We start from the raw sequence: 19,398 nt of genomic DNA, 5'->3' as shown, positions 1-19,398 counted from the left end.
TCCTGACCCTCCCCCAGCCGGAGCAGGAGCGGGTGTGCGGCTGAGAGAGGGTGGGATGTGGGGCGTGTCCAGGGTTTGGGGTTATCCAGGCCACCTGTGGGGCCAGGGCTTCCACAGGCAGGAGGGCGGGAACCCCAGATGATGGCAGAACCTGGGCCGACAGGGGTCATGGAGGGACGGGGGTGGGGCCGCTTGTGGTCCCCCCCCAAAGATCTTGGCCGTCGCCCCCCTGTCATGGTCACTGGAATCAGTCCATCCAACAGCCACATTGGATATCTGTCCCCCGCCTCCCATCCTCCATCTCCCGGACCTGACCATGACCTCCCCACTTCCACGCCTGCCCCCCCAATTATTCTCCATCCATCAGCAGAGTCATGATCTCGAAGTGCAAATGCTGCTGTCACTTCCTGACTCAGAACCTCTCAGTGCTTCCCTCTGCTCTCAGGTCAGGTCCCGCCCTCCGCGGCCAGGAGGACAAGGGTGACCTGCGCTCTGACCCCCTCCTGGCTGGGCTGACGCCTCCCCACGCTTCAGGTTTTTTCCGTTCTCCTCAGAGAACCCTCTCTGACCACCACCCCCATCCTAAATTAGTTTCTCCCTCCTCAGATTCGCAAATCCATTTCTTCTTCTCCAGAGGACTTAACACAAGTGTGATTACACACAAATTTGTGAGTTTGCTTAATAGACTCCTCAGGGGGAAGGGTTTCATTGGATTAGCTCAGTGCTTCAGGTCCTAGAACGTGGCCATGAACATGGGTGCTCAGTGCAGACTTCAGAAGAAAGGAAGGAAGGAAGGAAGGAAGGAGGGAGGGAGGGAGAAAGAGAGGGAAAGAAGGAAGGAGGGAGGGAGGGAAGGAAAGGGGGAGGGAAGGAAGGGAGGAGAGAGGGAGGGAAGGGGGAGGGAGGAAAGAGAAAACCCCTCCTATGGCCCCTTGTGCTGAGGCTGGGCCCTGGGGCTGGAAGGAGGAAGTGGGTCTCAGCTAGCTGGGTTCTAAGGGAGCAGCAGTTTGCTTGGCAATGAACACAAGGTTGACAGGCTGGGGCCCCAGGAAGCCACTTATCTCGAGATGGCCTCTTCCCAGCCACCATGAGAAGAAGCCATTGCCCTTTTGAAAATGGTTCATCTAGTGGTTCTGTTCAATGGCTGTCACTAGGAACAGGTCAGAGCCCAGGCCTCAGCTCACTCAGCCCGACTTTGGTTGAATCCTGATTCTGCTCTTGACACTATGTGACCCTGGGCAGGTCACTCAGACTCTGAATCTCCGCCTCCCACTCTGTGAACTGATGACCACTCATTGGTGCTCATTCAAAGTCCCGCCCACCATGAGGGAAGTGGGTGTCCATGCTGCCTCTCTTCCGGGTATTTCGGGAGGGAGGGGACACACCTAGGCACAGGCAGCCAGCTGGGAACGCCAGGCTTAGCATAGGAATTTGAAGAGAGAGGCAGAATGGAGACTCCAGGAGCTGGCCCAAGGCGAGGTCAGGGAAGGCTTCCTGGAGGAGGAGGCCCCATGATTGTGTGTACGGGTGTGTTTCTCCTCCTCCTGTTCTCCCCCTCTCCAAGTTCCTGCCCTGACCAGGCACAGCCCTCCGGAATGCATCTTGCACCCTGCAAGCAGGTCCATGGAGCCCCCCATTAAATGCCCTCCACCTCACACATACCTCCCAGATGGCCTCCCTCCAATGCGGCAGCTCTCAGGGCTAAATGCCTGCTGCTGTGTCTCTCTGGACACACACACACACATGCACACACATACCCACACACACAGGTGCACACACACGCCCGGCCCAGCACAGCATGGGCAGTGAAGAGGAGAAGCTAGAGCTGAGGACTAACAGAGGCCCCTGCAGGAGTCAAAGCGGTAGAGACTCCTGCAGGGACAGGCCCCCTTCTCTCCCTGCCTGGTGGGTGGGACGGCCAGCTTCTCACCAGGCTCCTTCCCAGCCCCTCCTGGCCCAGCTGAGTGGGTGGGTTAGTCCCTTCCCATCCCGGAGCCGCCCTTTCCTCATCTATAAAATGGGCTCAGTGACGCTCATTCTGAGAGTTGAAATGAAATGAAGAATTAAAAAAATGACACAGTGGACATAAAGGATTTGCAAACTGCAGGGTGCTGTGCCCACTTGAGAGTATTGGTGACCTGCGAGGGGTGGGAGCTGAGACACCGAGCCGCTAGGTCAGGGCTCTCCTCAGTCAGTCATTAATTCACCATCCCATTCTACGGATCTTTAGTAAGCCCTGCAGTGTGGCCCGCATCGTGACGCATGACACGGTGAGCAAAGCCAGACCCGGGCCCTCAGTGTCCTCCTCTGTAAAATGGGGCATCACCCAGATGGCGTCACCCCGGAACCTTCCATCTAGAGCGACTCCCAGAGGCCAGGCTAAGGGCTCGGCCAGGGCCTGTCAGGTGTCTGGGAAGTGGGTTGAAAAGAAGCCTCAGAAGACCGATCGAGGTGGCAGGGGGTTCCCAAGCAGGTTCCAGAGATTCCAGAGAAGTTTCTAGACAGGTGAGTTTCCAGAGAAGACCAGGCAGGTTCCCCACCCCCGCCTCTCCTCCTCTGCCCACTTCTTGGTACTCCTTGGGGGAGTCCACACCAGCCTGGGTCACAGATGAGAAGACAGAGGAAGGGCCCGTCCAGGGGCACCCCCATTACGGCCCTTTAACCTCCCAGGGGCACCTCCACACGGCAGAGCAATTGTCTTATCCTGCCCCTCCCACTGGTTTCCAACCTCCAGGTGGCCACAGGTGGTGTCTGCTTCACTGCCCACGACATCCCCAGGGCCCAGCACAGTGCCCAGCGTGTAATAGGGGCTCAAGAAAATTTGTGAGAAGGGGGTGGGATGAGATCCCTTAGGGAAGCGAGTCCCCCAGAGGAATCATGCCCCTGTCCTCATCCTGGCCCCCCCCCAGCAGCCACCACCCGCTCCCCATCTGCCCACACCTGGTGCTGCTAAGCGACCGGCTGACACAGGAGTTAACGGCCTGCCTGGTGGGCTGAGCCCTGAAATCAAGCTCTGCACCAGGAGAGCCCAAGTGAGCCCCATCCCCTCCAGGAGCCCAGGCCTGGCCCTTGCCTCCCTGGATCAGGCTGAGTTTGCACACGAGCAGCCCCAGGGAAGGGAGGTCACAGGCCCGAGGTAGAGCTGGGACAGGGGTCCCATCCTCTGAGTCCTGCTGCATTCATCATCCCCACTCCCACCAGCCCTGGAGGTGGTTGAACACAGCTCTGATTTCAGCATCCCTGCGCTCTTTCCTCACCCTTGCTGCCACCCTGTGGGGCCCTCTGCCTGTCACCCCATCCACTGCTAAGGGAAAGTACCATCAGGAGGGGCAGAAACCACATAGGAAGACGTATGGGTAAAGTCTAACACAGAAATGTGACTGCAACAGCAGATCAGAATAACAAGCGATTAGCTAGTAAGAAGTGAACACTATAGAATCCAGAGAAGCAAATATAAGGGGCAGCGGCTAGCTCAGGCTGAGGGAGGGCGCCGAGGAAAAGTCCCCCCATCCCCAGACTGAGATCCGGACCTGGACCGAGAGGGCACAGTATGGCTCACTGAGTGGCAAAGAAGTCACATTCCATGCCATTCACATGGAATGTGCTGGAAAGTCTGCCCTCCAGATCTTGCCAGAAATCCACCCTCGAGTGGATGCCCGTACGTGCTGTTGACAGGCAGGTGACCCTGGGTGTCCCTGTTATGGAACCAGCTGAGGGGGCTGCTGGGAGAGGCTGCTGGTGCACACTGCGGGGATCGGGTCCTGGAGAAGCCTCCTGCATGCACGGCCCTGGGGAAGATGAGTGTATGACAGAAGTGGGGTCCTGGTGAACCTTATGCCCAGCAAAAGGGTGCCAGAGAAGCCACACGTGTCACAGAGCTGCCTGTGGCCAACACACCCCTGTGCCCCGTGGGACCTGGGGAGGCCAATGCTGTGGCACTAGCCTGACAAGCCAGGGGTACGCAGGACCTGGGACACGGCGTCTCTCCACTGCCCCCTATTGACTACATTTAATATCACGCCCACTGAGAAAGGGGAAATCCTGAGCGCGGTGCCCCTTTTTCTATTTCCACCCATCAGGCGACATTGGGTGGACTGGGACTGAGAGGCCCGAGCTCTGTAAGCAGCGCGGCCCACTCCTTTGGTTACTCCTCTTCCACACACAGCCCAGGACCCACCTCTGAATTTCCGCACAACAGCCATCAGGACGCTCGCTCTCTCTGCTCCTAACCCGGGGCCGCTGTGTCTTACAAGGGACCCCATCTCCCTCTAAAATGAGGACCCCCACAGTCCCAAGACTCACTGCACCCACTGCTGGCTGTCACTGACTCACTCCTCAGATTCATCACAGTTCACTGACCAAAGACCAAATTGCCGAATTAACTTGCAACGTCTGGTACATAAAATGCAAAAAAGAAAAGGAGAGAGAAGAAGCGAGTGGGTCGCATACATAAGTCAACACGGACGTGTAGTAAGCAAATTGAAAATATGCAAAGCTACTACAATCCTTGTTTTTCCAATCGGCTGTGAGGCCTTCTCCTGTCACCCGTTCTCTGTGCACCCCTCCCCACACGCCCCCTCTCAGCCAAATGCTCCGAGGCTTAGAGATCTTCACCTGGTGGAGTGACCCAAGGCTTTGGTACTAAAGAATCTGAGCCCTCCATCCGGCTGCCTTTATTTGCAGGGAGGGTTTGCCGTAGTTTTCTGTTAACCTTCACCATGGGATCAGCTCGGGGCACCTGGAGGTGTCCCTGACCCAGGCACAGTTCTCCTTCCAGCCTTCACCCAGCCCCCCATTTTGTAGAGGCAGCTCAGTTCCCTTTGGCAATCGAGGCCCATCACTCCAGAGAGTAGACGAGCCTCTTTCTTAACTGTTGGTTCAATAGCGTTAAGTCCAGAAAGGCCATGGGAAGTTTTTTTTTTTTTTTAATGTTTATTTTTGAGAGAGAGAGGGACACAAAGCATGAGCAGGGGAGGGGCAGAGAGAGAGGGAGGCACAGAATCCGAAGCAGGCTTCAGGCTCTGAGCGGTCAGTACAGAGCCCAACATGGGGCTCGAATTCACGAACCGTGCGATCATGACCTGAGCTGAAGTCGGACGCTTAACCGACTGAGCCACCCAGGCATCCCAAGCCAAAGGACAGTTTTCATCTTGATGTGTCCCCAGTGGAAGCCTCATTCCCTTGGGAACCAAGCCCCCGCAGCCAGCAGAGTAGCAAGCTGGCATGATGAGAACAGACTCTGAGTGGGTGATCAGGCATGACAGTGACAGGAATTTCTCCCTCGTCTCCTGAACCCAGGGGTCCGGATTATGGGGAGACAGCTCCAGATAAGGGTCTCAGATTCACAACGTGTTCTGCTTCCTGTAAGAGGGCACAAGACTGAGTCTCCAGCAGCCGTTCCATCTTTCAAGTTGGCCAGCCGCTCTGGGTACGTGGTAGGATCAGTCAATCCGGTGGGGACGAGCCGTTGACCGCCCTTCCCTCATGGAGACACAAGCTCCCTGATCAGAAGCAACGCCAAGGCATTCTGAGAGCTGACAGGTGGTAACACTGGAAGAATTGTGGGCAAGGAAGACAAATCTCAGTCCAGAACATGTGTCTCTTCCATTGAGGATGAGCTTTCCACCTCCATAAGGAACAAGTCTCATGGAATCACCTGCTGCCAGGCGGGAGACAGTGCCAGGCCCCCTGCCCCCAGTGTGAGTCTCCGCTGGTGGTGGGTTAGGCTCTTCTCAGGGGCCTTAGCCTTGGTGACGGTCACGACAGGCTGCGGAGCCCAAGCAGAGCCTCTAGCTCCATCACCATGACCGCTCTGTTCATGTGCCCACAGAGAAGCATTGGGATGGCTGTGGGGCAAAGGGCTGTGTGACAAATGTCATCTGGTCCACCTGATTCCTTGGGATCTCTTGCACAGTGGATCCCCTTGGGTGAGCATTCGCTTGAGACACAAGTATCTTCACCATCCACCCCCACCACCTCTCCTCTGCCCGCCCCCATCACTGATGAGCAGCCTCTCTGGCACTGCTCCAGGCACGGGACAGGGAGGCAGTGGACAGAAGGACCGGCCCCTCCTCATGGCTCATGCAGTAATGGGGATAGGTGACAGACGTGCCAACGACTGACCAACTCCGTGACCGGCCAGCTGCTGAGCTGTGTGTGAGGAGGCCTCTACCTCTGACAGAAGGAAGGGCCCTGTGGACAGGACGGGGACACAGAACAGTGTGGGGGCACTGTGTGAGCAGCGGGTGTTGTGACCTCTGAGAGAGGTCGGGAGGGGCTGGGGGCAGTGGGGACACGTGAGCTGAGATGAGAAGTGAAGGAGCCCGGAGACCGGAGCGGGGTCGTTATCAACAGAGCCCCTCTCTCTCTCAAGTGTCCCAGGTGTGACATAAGTCAGGAGGTTGCCTTTGCCAATCAGGCTAAATGAGCTCATGCACATGCATCTGAACCCTGGATGGCGCTCAGGACATGAGGGATGTGACGCCCTCACCACTGTCACTGCTGTCACCGCTGGTTACTTCTGTCTGGACACAGGTGCTACCTGGTCACCTGCCGTTTTGAAGTCTCAGATACTGGCAATGAGGGGTGTTTGGGGTGAGTGCCGTCTCCTCCGGGTGGAGCCCCCCAACCAGGGTGTCAGGAGAGCTGAGCCCTGAGCTCCCACAGGCAGGGGTGCGGCCAGGTGCGCGGGGTCAGCCCGTCCCCTGTCCCCATCCCTGCAGGCCAGGCAGCCCCTGCTGTCAGACCATCCCGTCAGGAACCCGGGACGTCTAATTAATTATGCTAATTGACACCTTCGCCAGATGCCCACCGTGTGTTGCCTGCTCTGCTGATAAAAGTTTCAGGTAATTCTGTTTGAACAGCACTTTCTAAGCAATATGCTTTTCATTTGGCTCACCAGGAAGATGATTTATTTCCAAGGACACTGCCTGGGGGCTGGCCGGCACTCACCCAGACTCACTCCCATCTTGGAGGGACTTGGAGGGTGTCAGAGTCAAGCGCCGGCCATGTGGTCCCTGGAGCTGACCTCGGGCAGAGGAAAGGCATTTAGAAAGAGCTGGAAGAGCTGACATTTATTGAGCACCTGCCCTGGACTGGATGTAAGGGACACTGGCCTGCATTTAATCCTCACGCCATCCCTGAGAGAGCATTCTCTCTGATTTCTCAGGTCAGGAAAGAGAGGTTCAGAGGGACAGTGATTTGACCCAGGCCACTGCTGCCCCCGCTACCTTCACTTATCACTGGCCTTGGCTCTTGGCCACTCCCAGTCTGGCCCTATGCCTGAGACAACACCTCAGGGCCCCCAAAGTGTGGTTGACCGCCACCTGGATGGGGGAGGGGCTTGTCAACATGCTGATCCCAGGACCCTCCCCCAGCCCCAGAACCAGGACCCCTGGGGTGGGCTGGCACCAGGGGATCCGTATCTAACCTCCTCCCTGAGTGAGTTCAATGCTCTCCAACCTCTGAGAGAGCACATTGTCTGAGCTTGTTGCCTCCCTGCCCATCTCACCCCGGGACCCTCCCCATCGGTGCCACCCGGGCTAACTCCGCCCCCTGCTGCCCCACTCATCCCCCAGCAGCTCTGGCCCAAACTGCCACCACCCTGCCACTGTCCAGTCCCTGCCCTTGGTTTCAACCCCATCACCCTGTCCCTCCCCCTGGACCCCAACCCTCAGGCTCAAGGGCACAGTCGGGTATAGCCTCTGGGGGGCTCTGGGTGGAGAGTCCCTACCAACTCACCCTATCTCCCCAGGAGGCACTGGGGGGGCTGGGCTTCAAGCCCCCAGGCCTGGACCTTCAATCCTGCAGCAGCAAGAAGTCCGGAAGCCCTCTGTGAGTCCGTAACTCAACTGACCCTGCGGTGATTCACCCACTGGTGCGCGGCCCCTCTCGGTCCATGCCAGGCCCCCGATCCAGCCCCAGGACCCACACCCCTGGCACCTGGGGGAGCCCCGGAGCCTGACCCAGCGCTGCTTCCTTCCATTATCGCTCCCAGGTTAGTGGTTCATTGAGAGACAAAGTTAACTACTGTGATTTGCCTCTATACTGTCCATTACCAGGAGACTGGCGTCTGATGGAAGGTTCTGGAACCTCTCAGTTTAAGATCCCTGAATGCTGGCTTCATGCCAGGCACACAGACTTCACCCACCTCACCCCACCGAACAGTCACAATATCCACCCTGGATACTATTACTCGTCCACGTTGTGCTTGGGGAAACTGAGGCAGGAGAGGCTGGATCCTGACCTGCGGGCAGCGACAGCAGTTCCGAGTCTCCTGCCTTGGCACTGCTGTCCTAGAGCCACCATGGGTCCTGCTCCTGGGCAGTGATTTTGGGGCCTCTGCCAGCGCCCCTGGAATAACGGTCAGTGCCCCGCCCCACACGGATGTGTCCGCACCTGGGGCCCTGGCGCCAGAAGAGCTCCGGTGAAGGTCATGTCCAAAGGAGCCACTGGCTCTGACCCACGAGCTCCGCTCCGACCCCGTGACTTACTCCGGAGGCCTCGTGGAGCCCGTGCTGTGCTCTGTAAATGTTGACGCGGCCTTTGGCCAAAAGCAATAAAATTCTGACCTAGAAAAGTGAACAGGGCTTTGAAGTTATGAGCCCCGAGCCCCAGCCTGACGTCCGGGTGAGGACAGCACGAGGCAGCGGAAGGAAGGGAAGAAAAAGCCTCGGCCATCTCCCCTCTTGCTCCTTCCCTCCAGGCCTCCCTTAACCTCTGCAGGGCCAGAGCTCAGCCTGCGAATGGAGAACAGAGGAGGCAGGGCGGTGTCAGGAGGGCGCCTAGCACCCAGCACGGGAGGCGCCCTCGCAGGGTCACTTTGTCCTGGAGGACCCACCCCCCACACCCCTCACCTCCTCACCCCTCCTCCCCGCCAAGACCACCTGCAGCGGAACAGCCCAGCCGGGAGGAGCAAAGGGGCAACTGCCGACCTGGCCAGGGTCATGGCTCTGAGCACTTCCTGTCCGTGTACTGAGGTTTGTGGCTCTGTGGATTTCTTAGCAGCCCACCTGAAGGTGTCCAAAGCGTCAAAGGCCACCAAGTCTTCTCCATGACAAGGCCATCATGGTGACATCTCGTTGACAGGACCACGGTGTTCTGCCACGTCCACCAAAGAAACCACTTCCTCAACAGTGCGTTGCCCTCTGCTTTGCAACTTGACTTGAGGACTCCTCGTCCTGCCCACTGGGTCCCTCCTCCACTCAGGATGCGTCCCAGGCAGTGACAGGAAGTGGAAGAGAAAGTTGTGGGGGAGGGGCCCGAACACGCTGCCAGTGACCGTGCCCAGCACACGGCTCAGACCCTGGTGATGAAGCCTAACAGCAATGTCTCGCCCTGGTGGGGAGGGGTTGGCGAGGAAGGTGGTGGGAGAAGGGATCTGGACTGGGATCATCCCCCCTCCTCAGCTGGCCACAGCTTGCGCCCGCATCCCCTTGGCTCACACCCCACCCTGGCTCCGCAGCAGTCGCAGTGAGCACTGGCGGCGCCCAGTCCCGGCCGCTGGTGACCCGGGAGCAGTCTGCGGTCACAATGCAGGACACACCTCCCACCGCCCTGGGGCTCTTTCTGCATTTCATAACTTCAAGCCCAGGAGCTTCAGATAAACTGCTCACCACATCTGGGACGCGGACCTTTAAGGATACCGGCTGGAGGAAGTTTGTGCGGCTTCTGTTTCCTCCAGTCCAGATCTCGCGGGCCCCAGAACTGCTTCAGCGTTCAGGGCTGGGGTGGCGGCTGCTTTCCTGGCTAAATAACCATGAAAACAGGCGCCCCCCCTCCCTGTTCCCCAGCATGTGCTGTCCTCTCTCGTTCTGAGAGAGGGCAGCTGTGTGTTAAGTGGCTCTCCTCCATCATTTTCACCTAGATGTCAATGCTGACCCAAGGAAAGGGCCCTGCTGAGCCTCTAGAGGAGACAACCCAGGGACCCAGAGCCTGGGAGGAGCACCAGCCCACGCGGCCAGCAGGGGGCAGCACTCCCCGGCACTAGGGGTGGGGGTGGGGGTCTCTCAGTGACAGATCCCGACCTGGTCCCTGGGTGGGTTTTGGCACGTGCCAGGCTTCAGCATGAATGGCAAGTGCGGGCGCTCACGTTTTGCCTCTGCGCTCCCTGGCAGACGCGTCGGATCCCACCTGGTACCCTTGCTTCCTGACCGTGAACTGGGCCCTAAGTTCCCTTTCATGGCAGCAGCTAAAGCAGCTACAATGTACCAACTGGCATTGTTGAGATGAACCTGTTTTCCCGACCAGAACTAGAAACTCTCCAGCTACATGAACGAATTCCAGCCGGCCTCGGGCAGGCATTTTCCTCACCCTGAGCCTTGGGTTTTTTTCTTATTTGTAAAATGGGGCCATTCGTATCACAGAGGACTGTGGAGAGGGTTATGTAGGAAGACCGCTGAGCCAGCAGGCGGGACAAGGCAAGGCAGACAGCGAAGATAAGGCTTGGCCGCAGACATGGTCTTCAGCCATCGTGGACAGTTCGTGTCCCCCGATGACCAGCCAGTGACCACTTTTGTCACCAGATTGAGGGGCACAAGGATTCCCTGGTGTGGTGGTGGGCCCCTTGACAGACAGTCAGAGGTTCACATTCTGTTCTGAGTTCTGGTGGTCGGCTGCAAGCTCTGGGGCAAGCCCCCCAACCCCGTGGAGGTGGGGGAGGGGAATGGTGGAGCAGGAATGTCGCCCCACCTGGGAAATGGGTTACCCTGGATCTCCAATGTTCCTTTCAGACATTTAACAAATCATTTTTTTAAGATGGGCTGCCACCAGATGGCGGCTCTCAAACCTCCCCCATCCCGTTGCTCACTTCCTAAACCAGCCCCAGAAGGTCACTGTCTGCCCCCATCGAGTGACTGGGCACAGACCCACCGCCTAATTCCATGCAAATCCCAGCCCACCTTATCGTGCTGGGGTTCTGGTTCATCTGTAGTTTTTTGGTGACATAATCCGTTCTTGTCTTCAGCTGAGTCTCTAATCCCTGCAATTTCCATGGTGCTAGTAATTATGAAAAAAATCTGAAGCACAGAAATTTTTCACCCAGTCTATGAGATTACACACTTTAATGGACTTTATTAAATTTATTTTGCAGTTGCTGAGGAGATTAAACTCACTGTGCTGCTCCAGAGGGCAAAACAAGGGCCGCAGGGAGAATCTTCCAGAAGGCAGGCTGCCATTCAAAAGGAAGAAGCACTTTTTGATGTCAGAGGGAGAGCGAGGCAGGCAGGGTAGAGAGCCTGGTGTGGTCCCTGCGGGGACAGCTGTACGTCATAGCTGGGTCCATTTCCCTTCTTGGGCTTCCCAGGGGTTGGTTTGGAAGAGTGAGGTAACTTTGCTAAGCCCTTGGCTCCACATTTCCTCCTCTGTGGGATGGTGACGGCCGGGCCTTGCACAGAACGATGCTCGGCGGGAGGTCATGCCATGATTTCATTATTCAGAGTTGGGGGAGCTCCCTCCTACCCTGAGTGTCCCCCAGATACTTCGGGGTCCCCACCCACAGAGCCGAACAAGTTTGAGGAGGAGCAGGAGCAAATCACCCTTCTTGCTCTCTCTTTGGGACCCCGGCTGCCAGAGGGGAACTCACCATCCAACCTGCTTTCCCACTGCCAGAGGCTTATACACCCACACCCCAAAACTGGGGGAACCTGTGAGGGTCCAGCACTGCCTTGGATGGTAAGTTCAGCCCTGTCTGACCCTGGGGTCTGCAGTGACGGTCCACAAGCTTGCAGGCATGATCCCCATCTTCCAGCCAGCTTTATCAGTGATAAAAGGGACATTCCTTCTGCACCCACCATGCCCTGGATCCTCCGGTTGGTTCAAAATCAAGGCAGCAGATGGCTCTATGCCACCCCTAAAGCACTGGATTATTATCACAAGAGCTGAAAGCTTCGGACACCACAAAGGAGCTGATGTCAGGTCTCTGTTTCTAGAACATACACTCCTCAAAGGCAGGAACCACAATGACCATCCTCACCACTGCCAGTCCAGCCGAGCATAGAGACCAGAACATAGTAGATGTTCAATAAATAATGATGAGCAAATGAAATTTACCACCATGACCGGGCTGTGACTAAAGGCTCAGGAAACACGTAATGGAGGCACATGAGTCGTATGAAGGGAGAAGGTAGAGCTGGGGAGGGGAGCCAGGAGGAACCGATCAAGTCCAAGGTGACGGTGAGACCAGGTGTTTGAGGAACTAGCGGGGGCAGCCGTGGGGTCAGGTGGAATTCATGAAGTAACAGGAATGCAGGTGGAGAGTCTGTGGGGCTGGAAGAGGACGAGCCACGAAAGCCAAGCCAGAATCTGACACATTCCTGATGCCAGGAGAGGACCGTCTCTCCCCAGTGTTTATGGAGCATCTGCTATGCTCCAGGCACAGCCCCACCCCTGCCCTACCTGAACCCATTCAACAAGAAGCCCGGGAGGTCGGGCTCACTCTCCTCTCCATTCACAGATGTGGAAACCGAGGCAGAGCGAGGCAGGGTAAATTACCAAAAGCCCACACAGCCATAAATAGTGGGAGTGGGATTTGAACCTGGGCGCAGGCTCTGGGGCCCGAGCTGCAGCCACTGCACTGCTCTTCAGTAGTGGGGATACGAGGTCAAGCATGTAGTTCAGAAGGAGTGTTTGGAAGGCCCCTCTGGGGACCAGATTGGAGGGTCAGGAGAGCTGAGCCCATCAAGCCATTCAGAAGCGAGTGGCTGTCATTTGTCAGGAGAGGAAAGACAATCGGACAGGCGCTCGCTCTTGAGCATCCATGCGGCCGCCCCTCTTACACCAGAGCTCTTCACAGATTCTGAACATCCCAGTGAATCCAAATTGCACATCAGTCCTCTTCGCCTCTGAGGCCCTGAGACCCCTGTCCGCAGCCCAGAGACACCGGGTGGACAGGTGGCACTGGCCTGGAAATCCTATCACATCCCTCCCCCACCAAGAAACCCCTAGCAGCCCAGCCCGCAGAAACTCCTCATGTGCCTTCCATCAGCCCCCACAGAGGCCAGTGGGGGCCATGAAGCCACCAAATAGACTGCCTCACAGTCAGATTAGAAGAATCAAACCAATTCCCCCAAATCCCCAAATGAGTAGAGCTAAACCAAGATGAAATACATGATCTGAACAACTCTACAGCCATCAAACAAATTAAATTTATAACATTAACAACTCCTGGAAAAGAAACCTTCAGGCCCACATGGCTTCCCCGGAGAGTTCTACCCATTCTTGCAAGAATTAATAGCAACATGACAGTCTCTTCAAGAGAGGAAGGAACATCTACATGGAACCTATAGTTAGCTTTCTTAGTGGTGAAACACTGAATGCCTTCTGCCCAAGTTTAGGAACAGGGCTAAGATGCCTATTCTCATCTCTCTTACTCAACGTGGTACTGCAATTTATAGCACTAAGTCAACTGAAAAAGAAATAAAAAGCACGCAGCTTGGAAAAGAAGCAATAAGGCCATTTGCAGACAACACGGATGCGGATGTAGAAAAATTCCGAGATATCTACAAAATATTTCCCAGACCTGAGTGTATCCAACCAGGTCTCAGGATACAAAGTCGGTGAACAAAAACTCATCATAATAGGTTTCCGTAGCCATATTTCCATAAGCTAACAAAACATGCAGAAACCAAAATTAAAAGCACAATTCTATTTACAACTGTATCACAGAAAACGAAACACTGAGCTATACACCTAACAAAACGTGTACGGAATCTGCAGGCTGCAAATCAGAAATTAGTGATATGAGGCGTTTTCAAAGACCGGCATAAATGCAGAGACAAACCATGTTCATAGATTTGAATACTCGGCATTAGCAGAGACGTCAGTTCTCACCAAACCGATATATGTTTCCCACAATTCTTATCAAAATCCCACCCAGAGCTTTTGTAAACACAGACAAGCTTATTGTGATATTTCTATGCAAAAACACTGCCCGTGGATCAGGGAACATATCTTGACAAAGGAAACGGGAAGACTCACTCTCCCTGACGTTGCGTCTTACTACGCGGCTGCATTAATCAAGGTGCTGAGGTGTTGGTGGAAGGACAGACGCATAGATCAATGGAACAGAAGAGGGAACCCAGAAATAGACCCACACAGATATGCTCCATTGATTTCTGACAAAAGCACAAAAGCAATTCAGTGGAGGAAGAATTGCCTATTCAACAAACGGGACAGGAGCAATTACCCACCCAGAGGCAAAAAAAGAAAAAAAAAATTAGCCTCAACACATCTTCATCCATAAAATGGATCAAAATGGATTATATGCATAAATGAAACACATAAAACTAGAAAGCTCTTAGAAGAAAACAGGGGAGAAAAATCGTCAGGATCTGAGGCTGGGCAAGCCGTTCTTAGTCTTGACACCAAAATGAATGATCCATAAATATACATATATATGGATAAATGGCGACCTCACTGGAAGTAAAATCTTTGCTTTTGTAAAAGCCCATGTGAGAGGGCTTCTCTGACTGTGGCGAGGGCCTTTGAAGCAAAGTCAAGGACACAGAGTGGGGAGCTGGGACTGCCCAAGAAAGGGTCCATGGAACTTGAGCCGGGCAAGACAGAAGAAGACAGAAAACTTTTCAAGTCAGACCCGGATGAAGGTTTTTTGGGGATTAGTTAGTTGGGTTTTTTTTTTTTCAGTTGTTTTGTGAAGAAACATTGGAAATGTATGTAGACTATTCATTCCTCTGTTCACGTGTCATGTGTTTATCGGATGCCTGCTGTGTGGACAAGGTGGACAGGTCTGTGTGTCCCGCCCAGGACATGTAACCACTGCAGAGTGTGGGAGGCCTCACACGCAGGCTTACCTGCTTCACGCCAGAAATGAGCCGGGTAGGGGTGCCTGGGTGGCTCAGGCCATTAAGGGTCTTACTTCAGCTCGGGTCATGATCCCACAGTTTGTGAGTTCGAGCCCTGCGTCGGGCTCTGTGCTGACAGCTGGGAGCCTAGAGCCTGCTTAGGATTCCGTGTCTCCCTCTGTCTCTGTCCCTCCCCTGCTTGCACTCTGTCTCTCTCAAAAATAAATAAACATTAAAAAAATTTTTTAAGTAGTGAGCCAGGTGACTTCTGCTCTGGGTCTGTGGGCCAGAACAAGTCACATGGTGATGGCTTAACCACAGAGGATGCTGGGAAGACAAAAAAGGACACTTGTTTCACCCTGTCTTGGCTCTTGGGCACCAACTCCACTGAGTCTTATTCAAAATTTGCCACATTAAATTACCCATATGGTGAACTGTCTATAGTTTTCTTCCCATGGGCTCACTTGATTTCGTCTTTCTCAAGAATTCCACAGCCATTTCCCAAATCCAGGTGTCAGGAAGCCGCTACAGGCAACGCCCCAAACATCCATATGGATGGGGAAGGTACCGCGTAATGACTATAGTCAAGATTCCAGAGCCTAGAAAGGGCCACCTCAGAGAATTTCACCTCAACAAGGCTTAGCGTTCCTTCTGGCTGACGGAGACCTTGAACACCACCGTTCTCCTGGGTGTGACAGGCAGGGAGAGAAACGAGGTGAGGGGGAGGTCTGGAGTCCCCAGGAAGAGTCTCATTAGTGAGAAGGATCAGGGGACTAGCTCCAGGTGGGGTTTCCCATGACAGTGACTAAGAGGCTGGGCTTGAGCCCGCATTAAATGTCACACCAGGAGATATGGCCCACTCACCACGTCTTCTCACCTGAGGAGTGTTCATGTTTCTGAGTGCCCAGGGCTCCCTTCCCTGGAGGCTTCTGGAGCCGGGAAAGCAAAAGGCACAGAGTCAAGGGCCTGGCAGGGACTCCAGCATGGCGGCCATCCAGCCTCTGCCTCTCAGCTGTGGCCCGGTGGTGCTGTGCTCTCCTATTCGTTGACTTACTGATGATCTCAAAACCCAACGGAGAGGGGCTCGGGTTGGACTTTATTCCTCAAAATGATATAGTGAAGGGGAACCTGGGTGGTTAGTCGGTTAAGCATCCAACCCTTGGGGGGCTCCTGGGTGGCTCAGTCAGTTGAGCATCTGACATCGGCTCAGGTCATGATCTCGCAGTTAGTGGGTACAAACCCCATGTTTGAGCCCAGAGCCTGTCTTCCAGTTCTGTGTCTCCCTCTCTCTCTGACCCTCCCTTGCTCACACTGTCTCTCTTTCACTCTCAGAAAATAAATAAAACATTTTTTAAAAAAGCATCCAAATCTTGGTTTCTGCTCAAGTCATGATCTCACAGTTCATGGGTTCAAGCTCTTAGTCAGGCTCTGTGCTGATAGCATGAAGCCCATTTGGGATCTTCTCTTTCCCTCTGTCTCTTCCCCTCCCTGGCTCTCACTTCCCTCTTTCTCAAATTAAACTTAAAAAAAAAAGATATAGTGAAGCCTCATCCCCAGTATCTGTGAATAAGAACTTATTTGGAAATAGGGTCTTTACAGATGTAATCAAGCCAGGGGGTCATTTAGGTGGGCGGTGGTCCCATGGGACTGGTGTCCTTGTAAGGAGAGGGAATTGCAGACAGAAAGACGCCCAGGGAGACGCCATGTGAAAAAGGAGGTGAGACTGGAGTGAGGCATCTACAAGCCAAGGAGCTCCTGGGGCTCCAGAAGCTGGAAGAAGAAAGGATAATTCCTTCCCCGGAGCCTCCGAAGGGAGCACGGCTCTGCTGACACCTTGATCTGGGACTTCCAGCCTCCGCCACAGTGAGACAACAACATGCTGCTGTTTTCAGTCACCCTGTTGTGGCACTCTGTTAGAGCAGCCCTAAGAAGCCCGTAGGGCACGGCATCGTTCTCCGCTTGTCAGAAGAGTGATTTGAGCCACAGAGAGGGCGATGCCTGGCCCGAGATCACACAGCCATAAGTGAAGGAGCAGGCTGAGGCACTGAGCCTCGGGTCGCCCCCCACCAGAGCTGCCCGACTGAAGTGTGGCCTCCTGCAAGGGCCCAGGGACAGATTCTGTGCTCGCCAGACCTCCCTTCTCTGCAAGGAATGGACCTCTTTTCCCCTCCCGGATGCAAAAAGGAACTCTAGTCCAGATTCGAGGCTGACACCTTATTGAAGGATGGCAGATGTGTGACTGAAAATTGAAGGCCGAGCGTGGTGGAGCTACCTGGACAGTCCTCAGATTCCTGGAACAGAATCTGGAGTGCTCAGAGGCAGGGAGTGGCTCGGATGGCCTCATGTTTCCTGCAGCATGTATCTTAGGTGAAAAACTCACCCCTCCCCAGGGCCACTGCCCAGGTCAGCCGCTAATTCTTTACCTTCTGAAGCAGTGGCAGACCCACGCCACTCCCCCCAACCATCCCCTCCATCAGTAAACAATTATTGAGCCCCTACTGTATATCTGAGCCTGCGCTTGGTGCTAAGGAGCCAGTGGTGGGCAACACTGGGCCTTTACCATTAATTTTACTGCACTCCCGGTGAAATGGAGGTCAGCACATAAATCCATGATTATAGCATGGCACATTCTGACACAGAACGCGATGGTGACTCGGGGAGGGGGAACCAGAAGCAGACTGGGGCATGAGGTGGGACTGGCATCTGTGAGGAGTGGGGCCAAATCCAGCTTTGATGACTAGGAAATGGAGATCAGAAGACGAAAGAGAAGGGGGCATCCCCAGTGGCAGGAATGGCGTGTGCAAAGGTGTAGCCATGACCAGCACATGGTGCCATGGGAACCAGACTGGAGTAACTAGTTCAGGAATGGACACATGACTCAGGCCTGGCCAATGAGACTTTGTCCTGGGACTTGGTGGGAATATTGGGCAAGCAAGGTACTCTTTTCTGCTGAAGCTGCTGGGGACCTCCAGAAGAAGGGCTGCTTGGACGGGAAGCTCACTCAAAGCAAAGCAGATCTGAGCACCTAGATCCAGCCATACCTGAATTCCCTGAACTTCTCAGCTACATAAGCCTATACATTCCCTTTTCCGGCTTAAGCCAATTTGAATATCTTCTTATAACAGAAACGGGCCCCAATTAAAAGAGTTATTATTCCCCATTTTCCCACAGCACCACAAAATGACCTGCTGGCATTGGCACATTGGTCACTGACTGCCCAGTTACTGGGATTCAAGCCCAGGTCCGGCTGTCCCTAATGGTGATGGTCCTGGAGACAGTGTTAGGAGCTGGAATCTAAGAGAAGCAAAGTGACAGGTCCTCTGAAGGGTCGGGGGAAGTGGGGAGAGGAGCTCAAAATGCAATTTGCAGAGGCTGGAATTGCTCACTGAGCCAATCTAATTTGAGGTGGCCCATGTTGCAGACAATCTCCACAATTTCCTGGAAACCTCACTGCTCACCTCAGGGCCAGTCTGACCGTGACAGTTCCATTATTAGGTTTGGCAGGACTGAGATGTCTGCACCCACCTGCTTGATCAAACAAGGAAGGGAGGTTGGGGGGGGAGTGATTTCGCTCCCCTCACCCCTGGGGCGAGCGGCTTTCTGTGGGTGGGCTGCGGGCAGGGGCCTCTGGTTGGCCAAGGGCTCAAATGAACCTTGACAGGTAATCATTCCCCAGAGCAGCAGGTGAGCCGTGATTAGCGCTCGGGCCAGGGACGGAAGTGGCCTTGAATCAGCCAACTCCCTATGACTCCAGCCTGGAAGTTGCTGGAAGCAGTGCAGGGGAGCGAAGTGAGGCCTCTAAGCACTATGGGATCCTCTTCCCGTTATAGCCCAGGATCCACCACCAGAAGATCCTTCTAGATTGTTCTTTGTTCACTGAGCAGATGTCTCTCCTCCTACACCAAGAGCTCTGAGGGACAGAGACCCCAGGCAGAGGAGAGCATCCTGTGCTCTGGGAGGGACAGAAGGCCCACGAGGGGAAGGGGTGGGACAAGGTGCTAGCAGACCCAGAGGTGATGGGGCCACCGGGAAGGCAGGTGAGCTCTGCCAGCACTTAGATTACAGGACGGGGTGGCAAGACCCTGTGGGGTGTGGAATGGGGTGCCATGGATGCCGACCTAAGGACCCCCGTTGGTGGGTTCCCCACACCTACCTTCAGCACAGCTAGGCTCAGCCACTTACAGGGCAGCATAAGGGCAGATGATCATTGTTCAGGCCACTGATGGGTCCCACACATGGTGGGAAAGGGCTGGGGGTGACACGGACAGGCTTTGGGGCCTACGGAGTCAGCCCGCTGGGCTCCACAGCCTGCCTTTGCTGAGCTCTCTCACCTCTGTGGGCTGGCCATCCTCGGCAAGGGCCAGAACCCTGGCCTGGGGGGTGAGCTCGGGGAGGTGTGGGCCCAGCAAGTGCTGGAGGTGCTCGCTGACCCCAGTTAGCAGTATTATGACAATCACCTGGTCCAAGCAGCCCCATCATACAGAGGAGAGAAACTGAGGCCCAGGAAAGGCAGGAGCAGGAGAGAGGGAGCAGGAAATATGGGGTGGGGGCATGGGGAGAGGGGGTGAGCACAAGGAGGGATGAGCGGGAGAGACAGAGG

The sequence above is a fragment of the Suricata suricatta genome, chromosome 8 (genome assembly GCF_006229205.1).
Source record: "Suricata suricatta isolate VVHF042 chromosome 8, meerkat_22Aug2017_6uvM2_HiC, whole genome shotgun sequence".
Taxonomy (NCBI): Eukaryota; Metazoa; Chordata; class Mammalia; order Carnivora; family Herpestidae; genus Suricata; species Suricata suricatta.
The sequence above is the reverse complement of the archived record's forward strand: the minus strand, read 5'-3'. Positions refer to the sequence as shown.